The sequence below is a fragment of the Alligator sinensis genome, unplaced genomic scaffold (assembly GCF_000455745.1).
Source record: "Alligator sinensis unplaced genomic scaffold, ASM45574v1 scaffold366_1, whole genome shotgun sequence".
Lineage (NCBI taxonomy): Eukaryota > Metazoa > Chordata > Crocodylia > Alligatoridae > Alligator > Alligator sinensis.
The window spans coordinates 3,573,131-3,585,401 of record NW_005841851.1 but is presented as its reverse complement, the minus strand read 5'-3'; the positions used below and the strand labels follow the sequence as shown (position 1 = coordinate 3,585,401).

Genomic DNA, 12,271 nt, shown 5'->3' with positions numbered 1-12,271 from the left:
AATTGCCCCTCAGAGCCCATCTGCAGGCCTGGCTGCCTTCCTCTTGGCTGAACCCTCACAGCAAGGTGCACATTACAACATATGGTGGTATGCGGGATCAGATCTACCACCAGGGCAGATTTCTGGGGGTGAGCTGATGGCTGCTTTACAGGGGCTGCAAACCCAGATTACAGCTCGGCAAACCCAATGCACCCTGCTTCTGCACCCACTGGGGGAAACCAGCCTGCTCAGCTCGGCCCAAACCCTGAGTCCTGCTGCCCAAGAAATTTGATGGAGACCCTCACTGCTTCCAGTAGTTCATTAATCAGGGCCACCAGCAGTTCATTAATCAGTGCCACCTCACTTTTAGTCTCTGCCCTAGAACCTACCCTTCATATACAATCAAGGTGGAACTGATCATCAGTCTACTGAGTTGCAATACCCTGGCCTGGGCTTTCCCACTTTATCTGAGCCACGGCCAAAATTTTTGGCAACCTGTATTGGGTCTGTACTGCAGAGCGAGTGCTCCAGACCCTCAGACAAGGGCATCTTCCAGTATCAAGTTATGCAGCTGTGTTTAGACGGTTGGTAGCTGACAAGGAGTGCAATGAGGTCAGCATTTCCACTTCCACCATGGACTTCAGGGCCACATTCAGGATGAATTGACTTGGTGTGGAGCTCCCAGCTACCTTGGACAGACATGTTGATCTTAATATCCATATTGTTGCCCATCTGTCTGAGTGACAGCAGGAAGGTTGGGCTGAATCTCAGCCCTCGGAGCTGGCTAGGGCCCTGAAAGAGCCAACACAGCAAAGAAAAGACTCCCTCAGAAGAGAAGGTTTGTTATCATGTCCAGGGCCTCTGACTGTATTGTAGGGAGTCGGGGCATTTTGCCTGAGGAAAGGAATGCCTAGGAGTCGGGGCATTTTGCCTGAGGAAAGGAATTCCCCCCTCCTTTTCAAGAAACTCCCCAGCCCAGCCTCAGTAGCGGGACATAGTCTGGGCCCATTGCTGACCATTTAACTGGCCTCTCTAATTCATAGTAAATTCTTGAGCGCTACCAAACCCCAAGGCTTGTCCTTGCTCGTCACCCTTTACCTACATCACCTGCCTGGGGTGGATGTCTTTATGCTAGCTATCTTAGACACAGGAGCCTCCAGTAATTTTATGGACTCAACCCTTGCTGTCATGCTCTGACCTTGAACCTAGGGCTTCAGCCTGTCTGACACAGCTACTCATCCTGGTTTGCCACCTCCTCAGCAGAGCATTGGGCTGGACACAGGTGGCTACCATGCCCACTCCCTGCTGCTAGAGTAGCCAGCTGGAGGCATCTGACTCCTCATCCCTTCCAATATAACTTCCAATATATCCCTTCCTTTGACTCAGAAGAGGAAGTGTCTGGGCAACAAGACTCAACTTTGTACTTAGGCTGCTGCACCCTTGGCTCATGTTGCTGCTTACTGACTGACAGATTCCTTAGATACTGGGCCCTGACTGACAGATTTCTTTATTCCCGGGCCCTGACTCCCTCCAAAGGAATTGCAGTATTTGGGACCTGGAACTCTTCGTGATCAAGGCAACCTTTGAGGACTGGTGGCATCTTCTGGAGGAGCTTACCACCACCTTGTCCAGGTAATGATGGACCATAAAAACTTGGAATATGTCTAGATGAGCCAGAAACTGAATTCACAACAGGTCTGCTGGTCACTCTTCTTTTCCCATTTTAATTTCATAATTGCATATCAACCAGGAACCAAGAACCAGAAGGTAGATATCCTGTCCTTAAGGATGAACCCTCTGCACTAGACCCATTGCCACTATCTACCATTCTTCAGCCTAAGAACTTCATTTAGGGAACTACTCAGCTAAGCCTCCTTTCAGCCATCCAAAAAGGCTTCGTAGATGACCCCCTTGCTAAAAAACTGCCACTTAATGGGGCCATCCCAACCCACTGTTCAGTGGCTCAGGAGGGTTCTTTTTCCTGACAGCACCTGTATGTCCTGGACAGAATATTACAGCTTTGTCCTGACTTCCCTCCCATGGGAGGCTTTTTACTTACCAAGACCCAGTTCTTAGTCGCTCAGCAGTTCTGGTGGTCCTGAATGAGTCATAATGTTAAACAGTATGTCTGTTCATGCACTACATGTGCCTGAACCAAGGAACCTGAAACCAGGCTGGATCATCTCCTCCAACCATTACCCACTCCCACACTACCATGGTTAGTGCTTTCAGTAGATTTCATTGTGGACCTCCTGCATTCTGAGCACTGCTCCAGAATTATGGACATGGTGAATGTATTAACTAAGATGGCCCATTTTGTCCCCATCTAGGCTGTCCCCACTGCCAGCAAAATGGCCCACCTATTTCTGAGAGATACATTTTGCCTACACAGCAGTCCATTTCAGGTGCTCTCTGATCATGGCCCATAGTTTATTTCACACTTCTGGCACAAGTTCTGTAATGCCTTGCATGTGAAATCTCTTCACTTGTCCACGTATTACCCTCAAACTCACGGTCAAATTGAGCGCATAAATCAGACCCTTGAGCAATACCTCAGATGCTGTTTATATTTTCATCAGGATAATTGGGTATCCTTGCTTCCCCTAACAGAATTCTCATATAACAATACCATCCATACTTCCACAGGCTCAACCCTCTTTCTCCAACTACTGATACCATCCTCAGTTCCAACCAGCACTGCCTACTTTCTTATGGGTCCCCGCAGTGAATGGTCTTGTATTGCATCTCCCACAAGATCAGCCAGAGCTAATGCAGCCAAGACCATGTATAAAAACCAAGCTGACTGACACCATTAGCCCAGCCCCACCATTTCAATCAGTGACAAGGTCTAGCTCTCTTCAAAGAATGTCAAGATCCTGAAACCATCAGCCAAACTGGATCACCATTATCTGGGCCCATTCAAGGTTGTGGAACAAATAAGCCCTGTTGTATTCAAGCTCCAGCCACCAGAGATATTGAATGTACCCCACTTTCTCTGTATCCCTACTCAAACCTTTCATCGAGAATTCCTTTCCTGACCACCTAGCCCCTCTCCCCTACCCATGATAGTGAAAGGACTTGAAGAATACATGATAAAGCAAATTTTAGACTCCAAATGCATTTGAGGCAAGCTCCACTACTTGATAAATTGGGAGGGCTATGGCACAGAAGAATGATCTTGGGAACCAGCCTACCATGTTCACACCCCCAAACTAGTACACCCCCCCAAACTAGTACAAGATTTCCATTAGAAGTATCCAGAAAAGCCAGGTCTCAGGCCTTCTGGAAGATAACCCTGTAAAGGGTGAACATACTGTCAGAGACTCTGATTTAGCAGGCCTGGCTGGGCCAAGCACTTGAGTTAATATACCTGCCCCTGATCCCTGGCAAATGCAACTGCTCCAGTTTTCTCCAACCCTGCCTGGCTGCTGAAAGCAACACGCACCCTTTTTAGACACACCTGCAGTGTCATGTAGGCATGCCTTGAGACGGCTTCAGTCTTTTCTGGCAAGCCTTGTGTTCACTGCTTTTCCTAGTTGTCCTTACTTCTGATTTGTCTTTGGCTTTTCCTGACCCTGATCTTGGATCTCACCTGAAATGGCACTGGCTCTGCCCTTTGGTTTTTCTAGCATCCTGACTTGGCTTGGCTTCCTAAACCCTGATCTTGGATCTTTCCTGGAACTTGGCACATATTCTCTAACCTCTGGCTCCTGACCTTGGTTTGTGTCTCAGACTACGTTTCTCAGATCTCTTCTCTCAGCTCCCCTGGAACTTGATCCCATGCTCCCCATTCAGGCAACCTGTGCTCCTGCTGTACTGACCTCCTAGTTGCCCCTCAGGTCCCATCCACAGGCCTGGCTGCCTATGTTCTAGCTGAACCCTCACACAAAGGCAACTATCTGCAATTTATATATGACATTCTTTTGCACTCTCATAATTTTGTTCATCAATAACAATTAACTAACAAATGCTGGCTAAAAGATACCAGAAAATGCCCAGTTCACTTCCTTTTAGAACAAAAATGGTATTCAGTTGCTTATGAATTCAGCACTCCAATACATAAAGGCAAAAGGGTAGATTTCCAGTGTAAATTAAGCAATAAGATATGGCAAGGTGTGAACTATTTCCTAATAATTCACAGCTAGATGCATTGTCAAGCATGAAGCTGATGTTCTTGTGCCATCATATCCTGTAGGTGTGAATTCTTATACCATAAATCAGACGGGGAGTACTTTTTACTGTAATCATTGGGTATTTGGGGGTTAAAAAAATAATCTCAAATTTTAACGATGAGATTGAGCAACCTTGAGCCAGGGCAATTCTCTGCCTGTATAGGGGGAGGTGGATTTGTTTTGTTTGCTTAACCATCAAATTTACTGATACTCTTGCAGCTAGGGTGCCTGCTGGGAGGCTGCTCTGACATGCTGTAATTACAGATTCATAGTTTCATAGTTTTAGGGTCGGAAGGGACCTAATAGATCTTCTAGCCCGACCCCCCGCCAGGGCGGGAGAACAACAAAAGAACCCTAAACAAAAAACGGGACTCAAATGAGTCCAGCCAGGTAGGTATCCAGCTTCTTCTTAAAGATCCCCAGGGTAGGGGCCAGCACCACCTCCCTTGGAAGTTGGTTCCAGCTCCTAGCCGCCCTAACTGTGAAGTAGTTTTTTCGGATGTCCAATCTGTACCTCCTCTCCATCAACTTGTGCCCATTACTCCTTGTTATGCCAGCGGGGGCTAGGGGAAACAGCGTCTCCCCCAAACCCTTCTGGTTCCCCCTAGTGAGTTTATAGACGGTCACCAGGTCCCCCCTCAGCCTTCTCTTGTGGAGGCTGAATAGGTTCAGGTCCCGCAGTCTCTCACTGTAGGGTCTGCCCTGTTGTCCCCGGATCATGCGGGTGGCCCTCCTCTGGACCCTCTCCATGTTGTCCACATCCCTCCTGAAATGGGGCGCACAGAACTGGACACAATACTCCAGCTGTGGCCTGACCAGCGTCGCGTAGAGGGGGAGGATCACCTCCCTGGCTCTACTCGAGATGCACCTGTGGATGCACGACAAGGTCCGGTTAGCCCTGCCAACCATGACCTCGCATTGTCGGCCCATGTTCATCTTGGAGTCAATAATGACACCAAGATCCCTTTCCGCCTCCGTGCTCTCAAGTAGGGAGTTCCCCATCGTATAAGTGTGCTGCTGGTTCCTACTACCCAAGTGCAGCACCCTGCACTTGTCTGTATTGAAACACATCCTGTTCCCGTTTGCCCACCCCTGTAACCTATCCAGATCCTTCTGCAATCTCTCTCTCCCTGCTAGCGTGCTCACCTCCCCCCAAATTTTGGTGTCATCAGCGAATTTAAACAGGTTGCTTTCCACCCCAACATCAAGATCGCTGATGAAGAAATTGAACAGCGCAGGCCCCAGGACCGAGCCCTGGGGGACTCCACTACCCACCTCCCCCCAAGTCGAGTATGATCCATCCACCACCACCCTCTGAGTGCGACCCTTCAGCCAATCTGCAATCCATCTGACTGTGTAGGCATCTATGCCACAGTCGCCTAGTTTATTAATTAGGATGGGGTGAGAGACGGTGTCAAAGGCCTTGCTGAAGTCCAGAAAGACTACATCCACCGCGACACCTGCGTCCATGGCCTTTGTGACCTGATCATAAAAGGCAATCAGGTTGGTCTGACATGAGATTATTTGAGTCTGCTGGAGTGTGTTAATTTGTGTGCTCCAACCAGCCTCCGCGTCTCATGTATCAGCATCCCCGCACTTCAAAATGGCGACAGGGGCACTTTAACTAAAGCTCGTTTGATGAGCTTTAGGTAAAGTGCCACTGCCACCATTTTTAAGCATTTTTTTACCTTTCAAGGTGTCATTAGAGCAGCATGCATAATGTTTGAAATCAAGCAGAATGAATGAAGCACTGTCCAGAAGAGTATAATAGTATTACATATATCAGTTATGTGGGGATAGTGCTGAATAATTAGAGGGAAATTACTAGGATGTCTTTTCTCCTTCAGGTCCCAATTCAACACAACATTTAAGCATGTTTTTACCATTTTGGGGATATTATGCCAACAACAAAGCGGAGAGATGGAAAGTAATTGTAATTTGATACCTTGACATCCCAAGGAAATGGGGTTTTTTATGATTTTTTTCATCCTAACTTGAAGATGTTACATTGCAATAGTTCAATGTCATGATAAAGCATTACAATGTAATATCACACTTTCCAGTATGATTATTTTCTGGCTTTCTTTATCCTCCATATGATGTAAAGTTGTCTTCCAGTGCTTCAAGGCTAGCGTTTTTTTTATCAGATTTACAGTTGGAAATGTTATTTATCTTTTTTTGATGGCGGGGAGTGGGCAGGAAGATTACAGTAAAGATATCATTAATCTTTCAATTTAGGAACTTTCAAGTTTTGAATGCTTGAGGTCAGAGTAAACTTTTCAAAGTGATTTTAGTGCCCTAATTTTAATCAATGCTGAACATTTGATCTCCTAAAACACTAACCCTAACAACACATGCACAAATAATAGGAAACGATTGTATATTTCTGATGATCTCATCTCAAGAAAGTGTGGAATTTGAGTACCAGGACAGTAATGGGTCAGGGGTAAGTTTGTGACTTGAGCTGTAATGCGAAGTTTATACAATACCTCTCCTTACTATGTGGTTTTACCTTGTAGTATTCTTGTCATATTTCCCTTGAGGACAAAATCTCCATCAGAGTTTAGTAAAGTAAAGCTTATAATGAACAAGTTCATAGAAGAGGAACATGGTCTATGGTAACCATTCTTTGCATACTGTTCTGTCTGGTATCAGTGCTCACAAATACATTTTTCCCAGTTGAACAGTAATGACTCATAGTCATTCTTCCATCATTTCCGTTCACTTCCAAATATGCATTTTAAAAAGAAATTAATAATGATTATGCTAATAGGCATCAGTTTTTTAATATAATCAATAGGATCAGTAACAGTTGGAAGCCTACAGATAATACATACGTTTGTTCAGCTTAGATGGGATAACCAATTACATTAAAATGTTTTTGAGGCCAGAAAAATACTAGCAATAATGTGTGGGGTTTGTCTATGTTGTTATGAAACACTGTTTAATTGCCAGTGAGAAGGGATAGTTTAGGTGGCCCGTCACTTTTCAAAAGTGGATTAGGCATTATTTAGCACCACTAGGTGGCTCTCTAGTATCTCTTTAGACATTGGTTTGTTACACTTCCCAGACTTCAATTAGCTTAGATTAGAGCAGATCTATCCCTGAAGAGTTGTAAATGTTTGTTACAGTACTTACATTTACAGTGGATCTGTGCTAAAAAATGGCAACATAGTTTGACAAGAAAAATATCTAGCAGTCCTACCAGCACCACTTTGTTAATTTATTCAACATTTATCTTAATTCTCACAGGCATATGAAATGTGCAGAAAACAAATTTAAACTCCCCAAACTTGCTATTAATATTCATCAAACTTATACTTGTTTAAAGAGTATTTTAATGTTGTGACATATAATTAAGCTTCCTCTGCTTTTGTGGTTAACTGTCATGCATGTAATTGCTTCTGCTCTTGACCCCTTTGCCTTTTCATTAGCAATGAGTGGATCAGTTTTCTAGAAGTCTTGCCCAGGGGCAGATCCAGAAGGGGCACAGTGGTGCCTTTGTACCTCCCTTTCAGACCATGCCACAATAGCAGCAGCCAGAGACTTTCAGTCCCCAAAGCAGGTAAGAACCCCCTGTCCTTTCCCCTCCTGGCTGACCAGTACATGCCCCTCCCCTCCTAGCCCTTCTCCTCCTCCACTCTTCACTGCCAAGGGCAGGAGTGGAAGGGGTGAAATTCTTGCATGATTTGGGGACTGAAAAAAAGGCCCTGGCTGCTGCTCTCATAGCATGGTCTGCCTGCCCTAGTGAGAAGGGGAAGCTGGGAGTAAGGGAGTGCAGCCATCCTTACAGTGCCAGTCGCTGCTTTTGCACCCCTCTTTACCAAGTCCTGCATCCATGCATGGGCTTGCCAAAGTCATCCTTGTGCTCTAGGTCTTATAGCTCAAATAGATAGTAAAATATTTCTGGAGTTGCTAGTTGAATTTTGTTCCACAGGTTTTTGCTAGAGCCTCGTTCCCTCATACAACAGCAAAATAAATGTGTGCTTTTCTGTGCACTTGGCTTATGAATTAGGTTTTGACTTCTTTGGACTCAGCATTTCTCTAAACATTTAAGTTAACAGTGGGCATGATCTGTTCTTCCACTTCCAATTGGAAAAATCAAGAGATGATATATTTTAAGCATAATTATCTTGACCTTCTGCAGGTAAGAAGATAACTCATATCTCTCGCCTCTGTTGGCCAATGGTCAAGTATTAATGCAGAAATAGAAAAATAAGGAGAATTCACTACACATTTTGTTGATCTTGCATGTGTCAATTCTACCTCTTCCTAGGTCAGAGCTTAGCACAATATCTGTCTTAGAGTGCAGTATCTATATTAAGTGGGAAAAGAATTTTCCCATTTGTAGACCCATTAGGAAACATCACAACCAGAAGTCTCTTTGCATATTGTGCACTGTCACTAAGTTCTGTAGATAGTCTACTTTGCTTTAACTTCACCATCCTGTTTATTCTATATTAAAAGTAACCTTTTTTACCTTGATGAGTGGGAGATGAAAATTCAATTAATCATGTAAAGAAGGTCTTTAAATTATTTAAATACATTATTATTATTATTATATATACATATATTTGTAAAAGAAAATGTGTTGTGACTGATTCTATCAAAGATATACTGAAAATCTGCAATAAATATTTTTCCAGTGTTCAAAATATGCTATTCGGTTAATTCAATTATTAAAATAGCAGGGCTGAGTGTTCTTACATCAGTTAGTCATCATATTCATCTCTATGACACCAGTTGTGTTTCACTGCCATCCAGGCAGAAAACTTCCACCAATTATATGGTTATCATTCGGGAAAGTAGATACATAAGTATCTCAAAATCAATTTTTTTCAGTTTCTGTTGATCTAAAGAATTTGGGGTCAAATATACTCTCAAACTATTAATATATCTAAAGGCTCTATCCCAATCATTTAAAGATATTATTGTGATATATGATAAGCACATATTAAACTCACTATGCACTTAGGAACCTAGGGTAAACAAGTTGAACAAGATGTAAAATGCTACCTTGTAAAAGTGAGCAATAAAAATTTAAAACCTAATTAGACTGGTTATATACAAGGAATGGTAGTTTTCAAAGCTATCCTTAATAATACAGCACCTTTTGTTTCTGTTAAGGATGTAGCCAAAAATTTAAGGGGACCTCAAACTGGGTACAGAAATACACCCCCCGCTTTATTCAGAAAAGCTGTTGCAGGTATATTTTTCTGGTTGAGATTTGTGCGCTCAAAATTTTTGTGTGCACAAACTTCATTTTCTGCAGATCAGCTAAGGACTTTATCTGATTTATACCTAAGCCTTCCAGTCAAGAAAAAGTGTATACAAAATGGTGGACATGGGTTTGGATGTTGCTTTTGAAAAGATACAACTGTTATTTGGTCAGTATTTTACTAGAATACTGTCTAAAAGCTGTGGTTGCTAGATAATGGACTCCTGAAATCAGTATAGTCTTAAAATATTCACCAGTTTAGACAATAAGGTCATGGACATGTGCTTCAACCTTTAGTATTCAAACAGTGACACTTAGTTGGTAGTATTTCTGAGATGGCAAAGAATAGACTGAAAAATGACATGATGTTGAATTTTGTATTTGTGTTCTCTCAAGTTTTTGGATGTAATAAAAGATCTGAATTTAATTTGAGATCAACCTGTGAAAGGAGAGAAAATATTAGTAACTAGATTTGTTCAGGTGACTAACCACATATTAGGGCTTCTGAGAAACAATAACCTGAGCCATCGGCTTGATTAAACTTCAGGTATAGAGGTGATAGCCGAGTCTTTACTACAGAGGAAGCAGATAATGGCAAATAACTGAGATTATTATTTGCATAACCATAAAACTAATTTCACACTGGGGGAAAAATATTGCCAAGACATGAAGGTCTGGGAACTGCAATAGAGTGAAAGAATTTGTGACAGGGCTAAAGCTTTGACAGCTTCTAGATGATGATAATAAGAATCCTATCGCTGACCTGTAGTGGAATGATTGGAAACATTCAGTTAGAACATTTAAATATGTCTACATGGTTGAGGTTGAGACAACAGAATGAAATGTAAATGAAATGCATGGATTAATGAAGTAAAACATTTATTTTCCACACAGAAAGTGTTTCCTACCTATGATTTTTCTGGCTGCTGCATAGGTCCCAGTAAGCAGATGCTGTGTTCCATTCTGTCCCTGTTGCTGCTTCTTTGTGTGTTTTGGCTGTCTTTAGTTTGTCTTCTTTCCCAGAGGAAGGCCTGCTGTTTGATACACCTGTTAACTGCACTAAACAGGTGGCCAGCCTTATGGGCTTCTTCACCTGCAATTTTTTTTAGGATCCATTTGATTTTTGTTACCTGTTTTGAAGAATAATTGTCTCAGTAATTATGCAAATTATTTGTTAAATTTAATTTACCAGAATTTCAATAGCTCTAAATTATACTGCATACTTAATAGAAAATTGAGGAAAGAGAGATGTAGTAAAGTCTCATCTACAGTTCATGATACCTGGATAATATAATAATCAGTGCAGGACAAAAAGTATAGATAGATCATACCATCAGTTATACTGTAACAATGAATAAGACTCAGTGGGAGCGTCTGCGCAAGACACTAAATGGGCAGTAGTCTAATTCTACTGTGCATTAGAGCGTCACGTCAAAATCCGTGCTAATGCACTAATGCACAGTAGAATTAGTCTACTGAGCATTAGCATCACTAAAAAGGAATGTGCCAGTGCTACTGAGCAGTAGCATCAGTTACTGCACGTTGAGTTAATACCTGTTATTACAGGCACTAAACTAATGCGCAGTAACTACAGCATATTACTGCACATATAGACGCGCCCACGGCTAACAATTGTATAGATCTTTCAGTTGGTAGTCGATTGCATCATGGACTAGTGTTTTACTCATAGATCTTTTATATATTGGTATTCTAGTTGTGCCTGCAATGTGCTGGTGAATGCATGCAAATATGCCTTGCACTTAACTGCTATTTATAGTGTTTCTCATGATCTGTGATTTTACCATATACATCTTAAATCTCTCTGATTGTTTGTTGTAAGATGCAATATTTAGCAACAAAGAGACAGTAAGAAGGCAAAATCAGTTCATGTAAAGATACAGAACAATAACGAAAGCAAAACTTTTAACTTACCCATTTAATTCAGTTTATCCAAGTTTGGACTTAACAACAGTGCAGGTGTTCTGTATATGTTTTTGCATTATAACATTATTAGGCTTTAAATAGGAAAGCAGAGGTACTCTGCTGACTCAGTCCAGCAACCAAAACAGGTGGTCTTGTTAGTGTCATCTGGAAGTTGCAGTGATTGGTGTTCATACCAGAGAAGGGCCATGGTGGGAGACAGGTAATCAGGCAGAGATAAATGCCAGAAACAAACAGCTGAGGATGAAAGTTAAGCCATGAGTCTGTAGTATATTGAGATTTGAGCCCAACAGCATGTCTATATTGCCCCAATATGGTACTACTAAGCACCTTATTGAGATATGACACCCCCACGCTGTGTGCACTATCTGACAAACTAAAAGCCGTATAACTGAATAAGGCTTTACTGGTATATGCCCAGCACCTCACTAAGACAGTTACTCTACTTCTGTTTCCAGAGGTAGCTTGTGTGGAGTGAATGCTGTCTCGGCCGGCCAGAACCGACTCGAGGTGATTAAGAAATCGCTCGTTTGTTTGGGCGGGCTGGTGAATGGAGAGGCAGACAAGGTTTAATGGTTGCAAAACGTTTACTTACGCCGCGTGGAGTTGCGACGCAGCTGGTCCGGTCGTCTGAACAACCACGTGAGTTGTTCCAGCTGGCGGGGCCCAAGCCAGTTAATCTGTCCGCAAATCAAGCTGGCGGGAAAAGGGTACATCTGGGATTGCGCTCGGCGATGGGAAGAAGGATCGATAGGTGATCAGTCTATAGATCAGCTAGCCGCAAGTCAGATCTCTTCAGAGGCACTCTGCAGTGTGCTCAAAGTTCTTCGACTTGGGCGGAAGTTGCACGAAATTTTAAACGACTAGCAAGCCAATTACTAGCCGCCACGTAGGAATAATTTAGAACTAGCCAATAGCGGGACACAAATTTGCATTCAAATGGCGGGAACTCTCTTGCACC

At 42.8% G+C, this 12,271-nt stretch overlaps 1 protein-coding gene across 1 annotated transcript in view; it reads left to right on the top strand.

Annotated features, from left to right (window-relative positions):
• Window positions 1-12,271, top strand: part of MORN1 (MORN repeat containing 1) — a 170,616-nt gene that overhangs the window by 11,518 nt on the left and 146,827 nt on the right. The gene's annotated exons all lie outside the window — the stretch shown is intronic.